Consider the following 17332-nt stretch of genomic DNA (forward strand, 5'->3'; position numbering starts at 1 on the left):
TTTAGATCCTCTCAATGATGGGTAGGTACTATTTTTAACCCCACTTTACAGAGGAGGAAACCAAGGGTCAGTGAGGTTGACACTGTTCAGTTAAGTAGTAAAATCAGCAACAAACGCGGATGTTCAGACTCCAACACTCACGTTCTGTTTCTACCTATCACATTTCCACATCTGTGTCCTGAAAGTAAAAGGTGAAAGACAGAGTAGAAAAAAGGCAGGGAACTCTCTGTGAACAGGATCCCATTTGTTCTCAGGGACTTCCCTTTCCTCAGGATAGCAGGGGCTCTAGGTATTCCTGCCAATGGAAGAAAAGGCTAGACATGCTTTTCTCTAGGGCCACAGCTATGGAAGGATGAAAGACCCAGTCCTTTGAAAAATGTCCACCAAGGAAAAGAGACAGCCTCATGATGAAAAAGGAATCAATACACGAGCTTCCAACTTCAAAACTGGTATAAGAACTTGCCTCAATCTTGACATCTAAACGTTTTAGTTAAGCTTTCTATTTTGAAATAATTGTAGATTCGCAAGCATTAGAACGAATGCAGAGATCTCCTGTGCCCTTTATCCAGTTCCCCTGCGGTCATTTCTTGCAAAGTGATAGTACCATATCACAACCAGGATGTTGACATTGATGCAGTCAACACACAGAATCTTTCCAACACCCAAGGACCCCCTGCTCACCACTCTTCCCTCCCACCCCTATCCCCTCCTTCACCTCGGGGAACCACCAGCCTCTTCTCTGTCTCTATAATTCCACCCCTGCAACCATGTTCTGCAAATGGAATCATACGGTACGCAAACTCAGTGTAGTTCTCTTGTGGTTCAGCCAGCTTGTTCCAGGCATCAGTGTTCCTTCTTATTGCTGGGGAGTATTTCAGGTTCTACCCGGAGCCACTCCCAAGCAGCTTTCGACACCACCTCGTTATCAGCCTCCTTAGGGATAACTTCCTCTGCATCTTCTGCCCACACGGCCAACCCCCCCCCCACCTGCCACATAAAAGAAGCAACAATTGCAACACTATCTTCTTCCTTCTCCCTCTCTCTTCTCTTCAACATCTCCTGTCCCCCTGAGAACATCCTTGAACCTTCTCTATCCAGAAATCACATCTCTTGACCCAGATTTCCTGTCAAGTGAATAGTCTGGCATACAATATCTCCAGAAGGGTGATAAAAACATGGACGTGTTGGTTGCCTCTAGAAAGGGTTGGGGGGTTGGGAACAGGGGAGGGGCAGAGACTGACTCTGTGCTGTATTGGGGGAAAATGATGACCTCTTGAACTGTGTATCTATTCAAAGTGTAGCGTTCCACACTCCCTGCACTTCACTGCTAAGCAGCCCCCCTGGGAGATATTTTCTTTAAAAATATGATTTTTTTCGGGTCACCTGGGTGGATCAGTCAGTCAAGCATGTGCCTTGGGCTCAGGTCATGATCCCAGGGTCCTGGCATTGAGCCTGCTTTTCCCTCTCCCTCTGCTCCTCCCCCTGCTTGTACTCTCTCTTTCTCAAATAAATAAATAAAAATCTTTAAAAAAAAATATGACTTTTTTTCATGTGCCACATACTGTTCTCTTCTTAACTGAGCCCCAGTTTATTTGATCAAATCCCAGGTGTTTGATGTTTTCTCTGTTCCCAAATTGTTGACACTAAGAAGAATGTCCTAACCACCTTCTTTGTACTCGGATCATTGACCACATCTCTGATTATTCCCTTAGAAGTTGCTGAGAGTGACCCACCAGACAGACTTCTCAAAGTGAACTCCTGGATCAAAGAGGCTCCACCTCCGGCCCCAAGTGCTCCCTGCAGAAGGTATGAACGTAGAGGCCGAGGGGTGCCCTTCCCCACACCACTTCCCAGCTTGGCATGTTTCCAATCCTTGCTCCGTTATTAAATCAAAACATGTTACCTCCTGCTGCTCACTTACATTTCTTTGATTATTGCTGAGGCTGACAATGTGTTCAGTTTTTCATTTGCAATTATTTATTGCCCAATTACATCTTCTCTTCCCTGAGTTGTCGGCCCAGAGTCTTTGCTCATTTTTCTTTAAGGATCCCCGTCTCATTCTTACTAGTTAGTGTGAGTAGTCTGTGGATTGAAGGACGTGACTCTAATATATTTGGACATGTATTTGTTTTCATAGTTCATCTTTGGCTTTTCGTTTTCCATAGGGAAAAAATACATATGTGTGTGGAAATTAAAAAAATTTTAAGGGGTCAATTTATGAATTTCTTTCCTCAGGGATTTTTTTTTCTATTGTTTTTATACTTGGAAAGGAAGAACTTATCCAGAGAGCACCCAAGCAGCAGCATCCATATGCTCTTCTAAATTTATCCATGATTTTACTCATGGATAACTTTACGTTACGTATTTCCTTCATGCAACTGAAATTTATTTGGAATACAGGATGAAGTGAGACTCTTGACTGATTTTTTTTTAAAGGGTCATATTTTCCCCTAAATGATTTATTAGCTACTTATTAACCAAGCTATTCCTCCGATCATGTGGGGGTGTTTCCTCTCATGCAATTAAACATATTAAGTTTATACTGAGAATATATTTTTGAGCTCTCTGTTCTGTCCCTTGATCTGCTGGTTTATTCTTGATTTAATGCCATTCTCTTTCACCATTATAGCTTTCTAATATGTTCAGTTTGGTAGGGTAGGTCCCCTCCACGACTCACTCTTGTTATCAAAAATTCCCAGTCACACTTAACGATTTATTCTTCCTAATCAGGTTCAGAATCATTTTGTCAAGTTCCTCAAGTTCTCATAGAATGGTAAGTTCCATGCATTCTACCTCTGCAACCTCTTTTCTATCCATGCATTGACTTTTGTTTCTGCTGTACCCTCCCTAGATTTGTGCATTGCTTTCCTGGTAAATACTTGATTTTTCTCCCAGTGAACTTAGGAGTTGGTGCACTCAGGACATCTGGAGGCCCCCCGGTGAGGAAGTCAGTGGGTCCTTACACAACAGCAGGTTAAACTCAAGCTGCACAATCAGTACGCTGCACACCAACGTGGCAAAATCTATCATTGCTCTGAAATGTCTGGTGTCCCTCCCTGAGGGAGGACTGTACTTTCTGGCCCTGTTGAGGACAGCCTTGGCCACATGACTTGCTTTGGCCAACTGTCCTCATGTCAGAGCGATAATGTGTCACTTCCTGAGCCAACTCGATGAAGCATCTCCTGACCCCCAGCCCCCCAAAAAGAATGCCATCTCCCCCTCTTCGCACTCTGTGCGTGCTGGTGACTGTGACAGGCTGGGTTTCCAGTTGCAGCCATTGTGAATCTGTCACCCACCCACTAATCAGATGCAAGTCTCTTGAGGGCACAGACGGTGGCTATGTCACCTTAGTATTCCTCATGGTATCTGCTCCAACTCATATGCGGCAGGCGGTCAACATATTTATCTGTTGAATCGAGGAAGGCAAACAAACCACTGGTTTGAACTTATAAAGCAGAAGTTAGGATGTCCGTTTTCCATTCCCTCTCTCTCAGGCCACCCTGAGACCAATTCTCATTCTAAAAATAATCACGATGGTTTGTAAAGAGAAGATTTCCATGTGCCTATAAAACCCCATCATTGACATTTATACCTATGTTCTATTTCTATCCAAAATTCATTATATTTTTCCACTCTTTACTCCCAGCGAATGGAAAATGGATTGTAAAAATAGGCCGATGACTTACAGGAAACTTCTCCATCCCAGAAAAAAACAGAGAGGGACTCTTCAGAGGAAGCGGATAACCCTGTTCTCCTGCGTGTTGAAGAGCCAAGGACCTGCGTTTGGAATGTGTTGTACTTGGCCGCCCCCTTGCGACGCTCTCCGTGAAGATAATGTCACCAGCCTTGTTTTGGAGACAGAGACATAGAGGCTTTGAAGAAACAGCCTTCACAGGAAATACCTCCTGAAGTTGTCTGCACAGGAAATATGTACAAAAGGAGAGGATGACATAGAATGTGGACAGATCTGTTTTATTCTCGATTGATGCATCCCGGGAATATTTTCCGTCGTATTTCCTGGGTCAGCGTGGGAGGTGGGGTGCTCTCCCCCCTCCCTCCTCTGTAACCTGCCTTTGTTTTTTGGAGAGAAGCGTTTTTACTCACGGCTACTCTCTTCGCAGCAAGCTCTCCCTCTACTCGCACCTCTAAGCCGAAGACTTGTCTCCCCTTGGCCTCCCGGAACTGGGGACAGTGACTTTTAGGGCTGGGATGGACTACGCCATAGTGTACCCGACTCTTCTGGAGGGCGGGCATCCATAGTGTACCCGACTCTCCTGGAGGGCGGGCATCCTGGCAATCTCTCTCCTCTCCTATTTCAGATCTTCCCTTAAGGATTCTCAATGAAAAAGCAAGACTGCAGAATCCACTCCATGAACGGGCTTCCAACCAGAGATGGGAGAGGGCATCTCTGACCTGAGATGTGCTATCTAACCTGGAGTCCAGTATTTACCTGATGCAGGACACCTCAGAGCAGTGGGATGGCTGCAGGGCCCCCGACACTGGGAGGTAACCCCGGGGGCCACCCACATGCATTTCTCTGCTGTCCCTTCTGCTTCCCTCTGTTCCCACGTCTCATCTCCTCTTGCACCATCAGTAAGGTAGGGCAAATATTTTTCCCCTTGAAAAGAACCCAAGTCCACGGGAGGTGAATCATATGCCAAAGCCTACCCATTGCGTTAGAGCGGGGCTGATATTCAGCCTTCCACATGTACCTATTTGGTCTTCATCCCTGTTCCTGGCACAGGGCTCCTGAAACCCCTGGAATTTCTTAAGTGATGAGAGCCATAAAGGTGACTTTTGTTATGTTAATGAGGTGACTTTGGGAAAGAACCTGAGGCTGGGGCTGGTTACCAGGGGAAGCAGCCATGTGATTGGAAGGTTGGAACTTCCAGCCCCACCTCCCAAACCTCCAGGGAGGAGGGGGGCGCTACAGGTTGAATCAATTGAATCAATCATGCCTGTGTAGTGAAGCCTCCAGAAAAACCCAGAAGGTCAGCGTTCGGGGTTGGGAGGGCACACAGGTTGGTGAACACACGGAGAGGCAGGGAGAGTAGGTGCCCGGAGAGCATGGAGGCCCTACGCACCTTGCCCTGTGCTGGTCCTGAATTATATCCTATGTAGTAAACCTGAGATCTAGTGAGAAAAATGTTTCTCTGAGAGCTGTGAGCTGCTCTAGCAAATTACTCAAACCCAATGAGGGGATCATTGGAATCTCCAGTCTATAGCCAGGGGCCCAGACCACAGGTGACAATCTGGCCTTGTGACTGGCATCTGAAGGGGGGGGGCAGTCTTGTGGGATGGAGCCCCTGACCCGTGGTTCCTGATGCTCTCTCCTGGTAGACAGTGTCAGAGTGGAGTTCGACTGCAGGACACCCAGCTGGTGTCTTTACCCACCACTCATGATTCATCTCGGGACTGGACAGCCGCCAACCTCACAAAATCGAGATTTGGGGATTAGCAAGGAGGAAGAAAGAATGGCTGTTAACGAGGCAACTTTGACCGGAGAATGGGTTTGGGCTCTCACATAGTGTCAGGGATAGGAGCTTATACAGTTTCCTCGAGACGCTTAGGCCGGCGTCCCGGGGAATGATGGAAGGATGTTCCCCTGACCTCCAGGCTCTTCAGAGGAGGCCCATCGCTGTTGTGGATGAAAGGGATGAGGCCAAGGGCTCGGGAAGCACCGAAGGTTCAGAAATCACATGAAAGGTCTGCATTACCACACGGGGAAAGAGCCAGAAAGGACAGGAATGGAAGTCTGGCTCTGCCTGACCCTTTGGCCTCATACGAACTTCTAAAACAGAAGATGAAGAGCAGAGATTTTTAAAAGGAAAAGCAATTCAGGTGCGAGCTGGTGAGGACACTCATTTCACACAGCTTTTCTCCAGAACAGCCGGCCGCCTGCACACGTTTGCACACGGAGCAGCCCGGGTCTCTGCCCGAGGCTTTCACGTTTGCTCAGTCGCACACACAAAAGGGGGAGGGGGGCACACGGCCGCCAGTGGGGAATAGAAACACAAAGACAGGCCTTTTCCTCTGCCTACTGACATCTTTTGGGGGGGACCCTGGTCTACAAAAAAATAATAATTTCCATTTTGGAAACCAGCCAGTCTGCTCTTGTGTTCACTCACTTCCACGAGCCCGAATCCCAAGGTGGGCTCACCGCCTCCCAGCCCATAAAATGCCAAATCAGCAAAACCTCTGAGCTCTCGGTTTTTCCATCTGGAAAGCAGGAGAGAATGCATCCCCGCTCTCCCACCCTACCTGGGTGTGCCGAGGAGAATAAATGAGGCCGCCTGCAAGCCAGGAATTCTTCTCCACACCCTGCCCTCCCTTACAAACGCCTCCACGGTCCCCCCTGCAACAGGGCCTCCCAGCAGTTCCAACCATGTGTCCAGAGGAGGTAAACTGATTGGCACTGTATCACCGGGATCCTCCGGGAAGCAGACCTGAGACGGAGTTGGGAGGCAAGAGGTTTGCCGGGGGCGATGCCGTGCAGCGTCAGGGGAGAGGCAGCAGGGCTGGGCCAGAGCTCAGAGGCCCATGGGGATGGGAGGCCTCCGCCAACCCCGCCGCGGCCCCTCGGCCACGGGGTCCCGTGCCGGGCAGAGATGACCAGGCCCTCGCATCCCTGCAGCGCTTCCACTGGCAGCGGGCTTCCTCTGCTCGAGAGCTGGGATGGAGGCTGGAGGCACGTGTTGCAGCTGGATGCTGTCAGATCACTGTCCCCCCTGCAGCTGAACAAGGACTTCCTTAAAGGGAGGTCTGAGCGTGCACCTCCACCATCACGATGTGTGTCTGTGTGTGTCTGTGTCTGTGTGTCGGTGTGTGTGTGTCTGTGTGTCTGTGTGTACATACACAACACGTGAGCTGGTGTGGTATATATCGTGTGCCCTAAAAATACATCACAAATTAAAATTTCATGATGTGACACAAACTACAGTAACAGGCGTCTGCACGTTTCCCTTCTGCTCCTCCACCGACTGTCCAGCCCTGCGTCCACTCTCAAGACTGCTGCTCTAGGACACAGACACCCTTGCACACGTGGCTTGTCATGGATGCCCCCCCATCTCTTGCCTGGGCTGTGCTGGTTTCCCCTGGACCACAGGAGCGACAGGGCTGGGAGAAGGGACACAGCGAAGGGGCGCTTATTCTGTCCTTGCATTGGGTTGTCAAAAACTTGAGATCCACCGGGGAAGCCACATCACGTCCATGTTCACAACATAAATTCACAAAGGTCCAAACCAAACGTAACCACATGGGGAGCTGTGCACCTCTCAGTCCTATGGTGAAGGAGCCAGCAGGAGACAAGGTCCTCCAGACGCTAACAGGAGAGGAACAGACACCTTGATAAAGCATCTCCAATATCACTCCACAGTTAGAGCCTTCACCCGTGTGTTGAGAATCCCCAAGATGCAATCCGCTCCGGGAGGACACAGGAAAGGTTGCACACTCCCCCTTCCTTTCACGCTCAGATACAACTTCTGTCTCGGGGCTTAAAAAAGAGGCTAGCTTGTCGCTCCTGGAGTTCCTCAGTCCCTGGGACCCAACCAGCACCCATGGCCCCCTCCAGCACAATGTTGTATCATTGCACACAACACCACACTCGTTGTCGCCAGACGCCGAGCCCCACCCAGAGCAGCGATTTTGTTCATTTCTCTTTGCACAGAAGCTACAGCAAGTCCTGGCTTCAAATATTGGTGGGATTCAGTCTGCTCTTCTCCTAATATTTAAGTTTCATTGAGAGCAGAATCTGCTGCTTCCACCCTGCAAACCCCACATTTGGTCACATCCGATTACACTGCTCCCTTGAGATGTCAATCAGCCAGTCTTGCCTTTGAATTGAGGCTAAATGTGTTTATAAAAAACTAAGTCAATAAAAAGGTGTTAATACCTCATTAGTAGTTACCTATGATCATGATGTATATTACGATGGACGCAACAAGTTGGGGAAAACCACTCCTAAGAATTCTCTATTACCGTTTGAAGGACCACACCTGCAACTCTCAGCTAACACCCTCAGCTGAATCAAAGTTCCCTCCCAGGAACACGAGCCTACACTTCCCTGCCCCACCAGGAGCAAACAAAATCTGGTTCGCGGCATTCACCTTCGTTTTCCATTACAGTCCCCCCAGGAAACTGTCCTGTGGGTGAAGGGGTTTTCCAAACAGAGGATAAGGTCACTCAATCCTACCGCGGGCGCACTCAGTGCCAAACCACAGGGCCGCTGAGCCTCAGCGCGGGGCACCGGACCATAGCTGATTGCCTGTGACCGTGAGCTCCACGGCCCAGCCGGCCAGCCTGTTTCTGAGTTAATTCTGTCTCTGCAAGGATTGTGTTGAAGGTGGAACTTGTTTCCTCGTCTGCTTCTAATATCCAGGGGCTTGTATACACGGGGGAAATGGGTTTTAAAGGTGGGACAATCCCGTAGAAGAGAAGCATGAAGAGTCTTTGGCATTTTCTTGGATCAAGTAAGCGCTAACTCATTCTTAATCACACGATACAAGGAGTTTAGGGACACACAGGAACTTCATGGGCAAGTCGGAAAAACGCTTTTCCTCTTAATTCACGAGGCAGGGTTAGCTGGGCTGGACTTCCAACTTACACGAGCAAACTTGGGTCGAAGACAGTGTCAGCCAGGAGCGGGGGTGGTGACTGAGTGGGTGCCAGGCACCTGCTTGTCAAGCCCTGCGAGGTTGCACCGTTCTCAGCCCCTTTATATAATGAGACAAAGGGAAGGCACTGTGCCACAAAGAGAGGGTGCTGGATTCAAAGTCCAGAGCCATGTGATTAACTACCCCTTGGTAATGAAAGGGGAGTTTAAGGGAGAATGGGAAGAGAAGAAAAATACAAATTTATAAAACTATAAATGTTATAAAAAGAAAAATATAAATATTATAAAATATAAATTATAAAAACATAAATACTTTATGAAAACAGAAGCTTAAGGCTCAGTGTTTATGTAAATCAGTGTGTGTGTGTGTGTGTGTGTGTGTGTGTGTGTGTGTGTGTGTAGGATCAGCCTCTTACTGAGAGCCTGGTCGCGACCAAAGATACCACCTTATTTCAATAGACCGAGACTACTTCATGTTTTCATTTGATTTTATAAATCTATTTTGAACCACTCATACCATCTCTTCCAGCCAAAGTAAAAACAAAAGAACACTTAGATCCTTTCTTCAACTGCCACTTCGTTTACTGCTGTAAATCACACAAACTTTTCCCACTGACTTATAATTTCAACAAAGCTTTATATTTGTATAAAAATGATGTAGGGTTTCATTTATCCCTGTCTCCACGATCATGCTCCCATTTGAATAATCGGAATGTGTCCCACTTGATGCATTGAAATCCACATTTATAAAAGACCTGGCCAGCGCATGAGGCAGTGCAAGTCTCTTCTCCCAAACCTCCTCTGCACCAGGTCCGGCTGGAGTAACAACCCTGTTAGTCAGTGTAGCGAGAATCCCCCACCCCTGAAACTGATCACCTTGTCCTGCCTCCAGCAAGAGCTGGTTGAGCAAGAACCCTTCCCCACCCACTGGCCCTCCTCCCCATTGACTATAAATCCCCAGCTGCCTTTGCTGTATTCCGAGTTGCCTGATCTGTCACCCCACTGCGACAGCCCTGACACCTATCGAAATAGCCCTGAATAAAGTCTTCCTTACCATTTTAACAAGTGTCAAAGCAATTTATTCTTTTTATTTCCTACCTTTTAAAGTAACCTTTATGCCCCACGTGGGACTCGAACTCATGACTCAGATCAAGAGTTGCACGCTCCACCGACTGAGCCAGCTGGGTGCCCCCAAATAAGGTACTCTTTGACAGGTAAAACATCTCACCACCGACCCTACTTGAAAGCACCGGAGTAAAAGAGTATTCATAGAATGACCTTAAAACGCATTATCCCAAATGAAGTGTTCTGAGAGCATTCCAGAAGTGCCTTCTTTCTCTCGTCTCCCGGGCAGTCTGGTTTACTCCACGGGATTCAGGGGCGATTCTCAGTCATTATTCGGATGTGACCCCACTACAGACCCCATCACCTCCAGCTGGACAACAAGATCCTTCCTCCCCTCCTGTCTCCAATTCGCCTCCACCAGTAACTCCCCCATGTCATTCGCAATAATGACCATGTTCCCAGCTTCCTGGTTCTGGGCCACCACATCCAGCCTCCCTAAACAAATCCTATGTTCTGGAACATATCCTATGTTCCAGTACCTTCCGGCCCCTTTGCTTTTGACATCATCATCGTCCTGCAACGTCCCGAGGCTAGCTCGCGCCCTCTTGGGTGTCAACACCACTCCTCTTGACTTCAAGCAAGACGTGTAGATATTCACTGAACAACTGAACAAATGTCACCATTCAAGTCAATAGAACGGAGAACAATCAGGGGAAATTAAAAAAAAAAAAAAAAGATTTATTTTCTGGAAGAACTTTGTATCCTGACCTCGCCTGAGCCTGACGAATTTAAATCATTCCAAGCAAACAAGTGTCCCCTTGTGGCCATGGCTGGCGGTACATCATCCCTAACAAAAGCAGCCAATTCCCCGAGAGGAGAGAGGGAGAAAGGAGTTTGAACTTTGGAAAAGAGGGAGTTTACCTGTTCCCATAACTGGGACAGAATATTTACAACCCTGCCCCTCCTGCACTTCCTGTTTGGGTCGTTGGCATCACCCCATACCTGTCTCCAAATTGAAGAACCTAGATGTTGCTCACCCATATCCTATCAGCCACAAAGTCTGGGGTCTTCTACCTCCTACATCTCTCTCTCCAATCGGTTAATCTGTGCTCCACACTTGTCTCATCTGTAAAATGGGCACGATAACATCTCCTCCCTGTGTTGCTGTCAGGATTGCGTATTACGTTTTAGTGCCTGCTATGGCTGGAATATGCAAACACGTTATTTATTTCTCTCGCTCACAGCTCTTTGCACTTAGGCCCCCTCCCTAACTCTCCAAACATATCGCTCAGACACTTGAAATGGCAGCAGTACTGAGTTACTTACGGTTCCCCAAACACACGTCGTGAGTTCATGCTTCAGTTCTTCATGCAAAGGAGCAGCTCCCAGAGTGTGGTCCCTAGGGCAACAGCGTCAGCCTCAGCATCCCCTGGGAACTTGACAGAGACAAAGATTCTCAGGCCCCACCCTGCACTCACTGAATCAGAAACACAGGGTTGGGCTCAGTGATCTGTGTGTTCACAACCCCTCCGGGTGCACACTTCATTTTGAGAACCAATGGTGTGTACCCCATCCTCTGCTGGGAGTGTGCTCTCTCACTGTACCTGGGAGCTTGAGCACTGGTGAACTCCTCTGCATCCGTTAAAGCCCTTCTATAAGGAGCCTGGCCTGGCCTCATGGCCCTGGATAGGGCTACTCATGCTCACCTCTGCACTAACACTGTATCTTGATCACACGTTATAGGTGTTGTTATCAGACCATGCTATAATTATTTGTTTAGAAGTCTCTCTCCCACTAGGTAAAACCTACATAGCAAGGAGCATGTCTGGTAACACCCTCTGTATTTTCAGCCCCTGGCAAGGTGGCTTTCACTTGGGAGGACTCTCAATGAAAGTTCACCTACTTGAGCTGGCTGGCGGCTTGGCTGGTTGTCAAGAGGAAGGATATAATTCTCTAATTGATGGAGCCCTGGTTTCAGATTCAGGATATCTGATGCTCTTCTCTTTACACATACCTTTAAAATTTTTTTTTATTTGCAAATCATATATACCCATCTCTCCATTTCATCTACAAGAAGTGAAGTATTGACAAGGTTCTGACACCTTTAAATTTCTTAACTGAATTTTCTGACCATCTTTATAGGCTGTGATTTCCTCCCCAAGACCATAGCACTTGGCCTTCGATTCAATTCAACAAATAACATAATGTGTGGCATAACGGTGGAGAAGGCTGGCCCTGGAGACAGGCCAATGTGCTTTCTGCAGGAAGCGCTTCTTGCTATTTACTAGAAGCAAATCCTTGGCCAGGTTAACCTCTCTGATAATGACAGCTGGTATTGATTGCATGCTCCCTCCGTGCAAGGCCCCTCTACTAAGCACTAACCTGCATCATCTCCTTTCGGCTTTATGATAAACACATGCAATAAGGACAAATATCATGCCCATTTTACGGATGAGGCATCTGGGGCACAGAGAGGTCAAGCAACTTGCTCAAAATCACACAGCTAGTAAATAGGGGACTGGGATCAAAGCCAGGCAAAGGGCCTTCAAAATCTACTCCTATTGTGATGCTTTTTTTTTCTGATTCTGCATCCTAAATATTCTTCCAAGATGCCACCTTCCTTTTTTGTCTCTTTTTTTCATTGTAATTAAATATACAGAACACAAAACTTGCCACGTTAACCATTTTAAAGCATACCGTTCAGCGCATGAAGTCCATTCACACTGTTCTGCGGCTGCCGCCACCATCTCCAGAACTTTTTTTTCCCGAACAGAAACCCTGTCCCCATGAAACACGAACTCCCCATTCTCCCTATATCCCCCAGACCCTGGCAGCCACCATTCTATTTTTTATCTATGAACATAACTATCCGAGGTCCCTCATTTAGGTGAAATCATACAGTATTTGTCCTTTTGTGACCAGCTTATTTCACTCAGCGTAATATCCTCAAGGTTCACTCATGTTGTAATGTGTGTCAGAAGTCCCCTCCTTTTTAAGGCTGAGTAATATTCCACCATGTAGATAGACTACATTTTGCCTATCTGTTCATCCGTTGACGGGCACTTGGGTTGTTTCCACCTTTTGGCTGCTTTTGGCCAATCCTATGAACATGGTGTACAATATCTGTTAGAGTCCTTGCTTTCAATTCTTTGGGGTATGTACTCAAGTGGGATTGCTGGACCCTACAGTAATTTCAGGATACCTGGCTTTGGGGTTAGCTTTGCCCCCTCACTTCTGCATGTCACTAAATGCTCTTTTCAGCATCCTGTGCATAAAATAGAGATAGAATATCTTTTTCCCCTCTGAATTGCTATGGCCATTACAGTAAGTATGTTAAGATAGAGATCTCAAATTCTAAAATGTAAAGGTAGTTTCTAAGTTCCACCTATCGTCACCTCAAGAGAAGGAACTTCTCTTGGTTAAAACTCATGAGTGGTTAAAAATAACCACTCATGAGTTTATAAATGGGTCTGGTCTGTAGGCTACAATCTGCACTCCTGTGCTGCTAAAAACCTTCCGCTTCTAGCATTCTTATACTTCGTGGAACTCTTTTTGGTCAGATAATGGTTTTTGATGACCCCCCCAGGAAAGAAAGGGGGAGAGAATATTAATCTGCTGACACATGCGCTTGGGAATTTTGGAGCCCCAAAGAACTGCGTTATCAATAGGTTGTCTTATTAGAGAAGATTCTTGGCACACTCCACCATGCATTGTTTAGAGTTTTTTAAAACACTGTCATTTGCCGTATGAGTTACATGCAATGGTCTGAGTCGTTGGAAGGAAACTATTTCATCAATCCACAGCACAAATGAAGTAATGGTTTGTAACTTAAGGATGTATATACTGGACTATCAACTTTCATTTTATATCATCCCAAAGAAATTGTCTGATAAAATCACATCATGCTTTTTAAATATAATACTACCTCTTACAAAAAATCAATTATATCTTGTATTAATCATTATTAATTAATGATAGATTTTTCATCTTTTGAACGATTATTAATTAATTACATCTTTTTTATCTTTTGAGTGATCAGTTAAAGCCTAGTATAGTTTATAGAACTTAGAAAGAATTAACAGAAAATTTGAAAATATGAAACAAAGTAAATGCTTGTGGAGCATGAGATTCAACATTTAAATCAGATAAGAAAGGCATAAACTGGAGAGAGAATGGGTGAAAACTTGGCACCATCAAGTTTTATAAGACACCCACAAATACTTTCACAGCATTTATGGTGAGCCAGAAAAATACTTTATGGATAAAAAATATATATCTTTTAAAAGCAATTCGGAGAGCAAGTGAACAGCTTCTGAATCCTCTTAAGGGGAAGAAAATGTTTAGAAATTTTCACAGAGGTTGGGGACTGGGATGGAGGATAGCCCTACACACACACACACACACACACACACACACACACACACACACACACACACACACACACACACACACACACACACACACACACACACACACACACACACACACACACACACACACACACACACAACACACACACACACACACACACACACTGGGATGGAGGATAGCCCCCCCCACACACACACACACTGACCACTAGAGGGAGCAAATCCAGGCATCTCAAGCCACACACACACACACACACACACACACTGGGATGGAGGATAGCCCCCCCACACACACACACACACTGACCACTAAAGGGTCCAAATCCACACATCTCAAGCCTCACCACTGCTTCATCTTCCAGAGGGAAATGATGCCAAATTACCTGCCCCAAAATAACCAAGGAATTACTTTTCGGCCTCTTTGGCCACGTGACATAGAGCTGTCAGGTTTTTGATGTTCAGTGTCTCTTCCTTCCCTATGTAAAATAACTTTGGCGTTTAACTCTGCCCCACTAATAAACTGTGCCTCAGGGATTTTGTATTATTTAGTTTTGTTTTAAAATATATCAACTCTAATAAAGGGGACAGCAACACTATTTACAGTAAAAACTGAATTAACAACGTAAATTGTTTTTCCATCTTAAAGGGGTTATTTTTGTTTTGTTTTGTAAAGGAAAAACAAACATCTCTCACTATTTTATGGTCTGCATGGAGAACATAAACACTTCCGTATATGATTAATATTCTACTCCCCATGAGTGAATCAGCAACTTCTAGATTCCTGTTCTTCATAAGGAAGAAAAAATGAACCCCAGGTGGGTTTTCCCCCAAATTATTGGCTCTCACCCAACCACATGTAACTTGCCTTTGCTCAAGGAACATAAGCTAATTTAATCATATCCTTCAAAACTAAATCATGAAGGCAAATAAAATATAATTAATTCAAAACAACATATCTATCTTGTTATTCCACAGTCATGGGGATTATTCAAGCCATTGCTTTGCTCCGTATTAAAACTGCAAAATAAAATTGAATATTAAAATTGTGTCATTACACAGAAGCAATGATCAGAGGGACCAGAGGACCTTGGGGAACTTGTAAGCTATTCTATGCATTTTCTTTGAGAGTGAGAAAAAGAGCAGAGGAGAGACGCTCCTTGGTGTTAAGCTACTGGTAAGGAACACAAGCCATGTCCCCACAGCCATCCCTGAGTAGCCTCTCAAATCTTCAAGAATTTCCTGCATTGAGCACGTGATGTCGACAACAATCTCTATCTCCCAGACATCCTGCAGCCCAAGGATCTCTTGAGGATCTTGATTAGCACTCACACTAAGACAGAAACACTTACGCAGAGAAGAGCTATTCACGCGCCCTCCTGCCACTCACTCTGGGGAAGGAGAAACAACTTGGCCAACATGAAAAGCCAGAGCACTGGGGCAATCAGAAAAAGACCTGGAAATACGGACTCACTAATACCCAAGGTGCGTGATCAAAGATGAGAGATCACAGGCTTTGGTTCCCGTTTCCTTCTTTCTTCAAGATGACTGTTGGATAAATTTAATTTCGTTTATTCACATGAGGCAGACGTCTTAGTTGGGCTGGTCATGCCAGATAGTTTTGCTAGCTAAAACTTTGATGGTACATGGTCAGTGTGCACTGCCCTTGACCTGGGCAAGAGGGGCCCCCACTTGGACCCTCGCAGGAGCCAAAAGGTGAACCAACCTGGATCCCTAGCTCTACACCAGACTCCCAATATCTCTGACCGGGAGGTTCCTTCCCAAACAGCCCAGGCTTGCTGCCATAGCCTGCATGAGCCTCTTCTTCCAATGCCCTCTCCCAAGAGCAGGCGGCTGATATAGACACTCCAGCGTGAGGACCAACAAAGGGGCAACTGTGGGGTGGGATGGGGGTGGGGAACGGCCAGTCTTTGCACTGTGGTCGGGGTTGTCCACCCTCCTGGACCACCATGTACCAGCATGGAACACTGAAAGGTCACAGCGGTCTGAAGTTGGGCAGCCTTTCAGTAGGAGAACAGAACATTTTATGGACCACTTTGTTAGCTTGGTTTATAACTTTTACACTCATAAATCAAGCTAACACAGTGTTCGGTATGAATGTGGGTTTCCATTTCAATAGATGTGGGTCTCTATTTGTACTCTTGCCCAAGCCCCAAAACACATTACAGGCTGCATTATTCAGGGTTCTCCAGAGAAACAGAACCAATAGGATATATATATAGATGTAAAGAGAGAGATTTATTATTAACGGATTGGCACACATACATACACACACCCAGCACGAGTCTGTGGGTTTCAGTAATAAAATGCAGGGCAGTGCAGTCCATAAAAGTCAAACTGCAGAGTTGGGAGTGAGAACTCAAAACAGCGGGCACAGGCTGTGAACGTAGGAAACATAAAATGCACCACAATTTTAAAAAATGAAAAAAAGAACATGTGTTGTGTTTTTACTGAAACATCCAATCAAAAACAATGCTTTTAGGCTGTTTGCAAGGCACAGCTAACACAAAATGACACTGAGGTTTTGTTTTTTTAAAGATTTTATTTATTAATTTGAGAGAGCAGAGAGCACAGCTGAGGGTAGGGGGAGGGGCAGGCAGAGGGAGAGGCAGACTCCCCCTGAGCAGGGAGCCCGATGTGGGGCTCAATCCCAGGACCCTGAGATCATGACCTGAGCTGAAGGCAGATGCTTAACCGACTGAGCCACCCAGGCGCCCCGACACTAAGGTTTAAAGGTCGCTGATCAAACATTCCAGACTAGATGGGCAAAATGTGGACAAGAAGAGTTATGAAGGGGAGAGAACCTTGCAAATATTAAAGCATATAATAGAGATACTGTAATTAAAAATATTTGAATGGAATAGAAATAGACCCAAATATATATGAGAAGTAAAAATATTTGAATGGAATAGAAATAGACCCAAATATATATGAGAAGTTTGGCTTGTAATGCAGCTGATGTTTCAAATCTGTGCAGAGACAACTTAATAAACAGTGGTAGGATAACTAGCTAGCCATCGGAGAAAATGTTTTTCAGTTGAGTCTTTACCACCTTCCTTACAAAACCAAAGACTTAACATTTAAATCAAAGATTTACACATTTCCAAAAAAAAAAAAAAAGGCGTAACAATAGTAAGAGAAAACATGGGGGAAATTTCCATGAACAGAGGACAGTTGGAAATAACCATTAAAACATTAAAAGGTGCACTCATCAATGTGTGGATATCGAACAGCCACTAAGGCACGTGCTAAGTGAAAATCAATCACA

This window comes from Zalophus californianus, chromosome 14, assembly GCF_009762305.2.
Source record: "Zalophus californianus isolate mZalCal1 chromosome 14, mZalCal1.pri.v2, whole genome shotgun sequence".
Taxonomy (NCBI): domain Eukaryota; kingdom Metazoa; phylum Chordata; class Mammalia; order Carnivora; family Otariidae; genus Zalophus; species Zalophus californianus.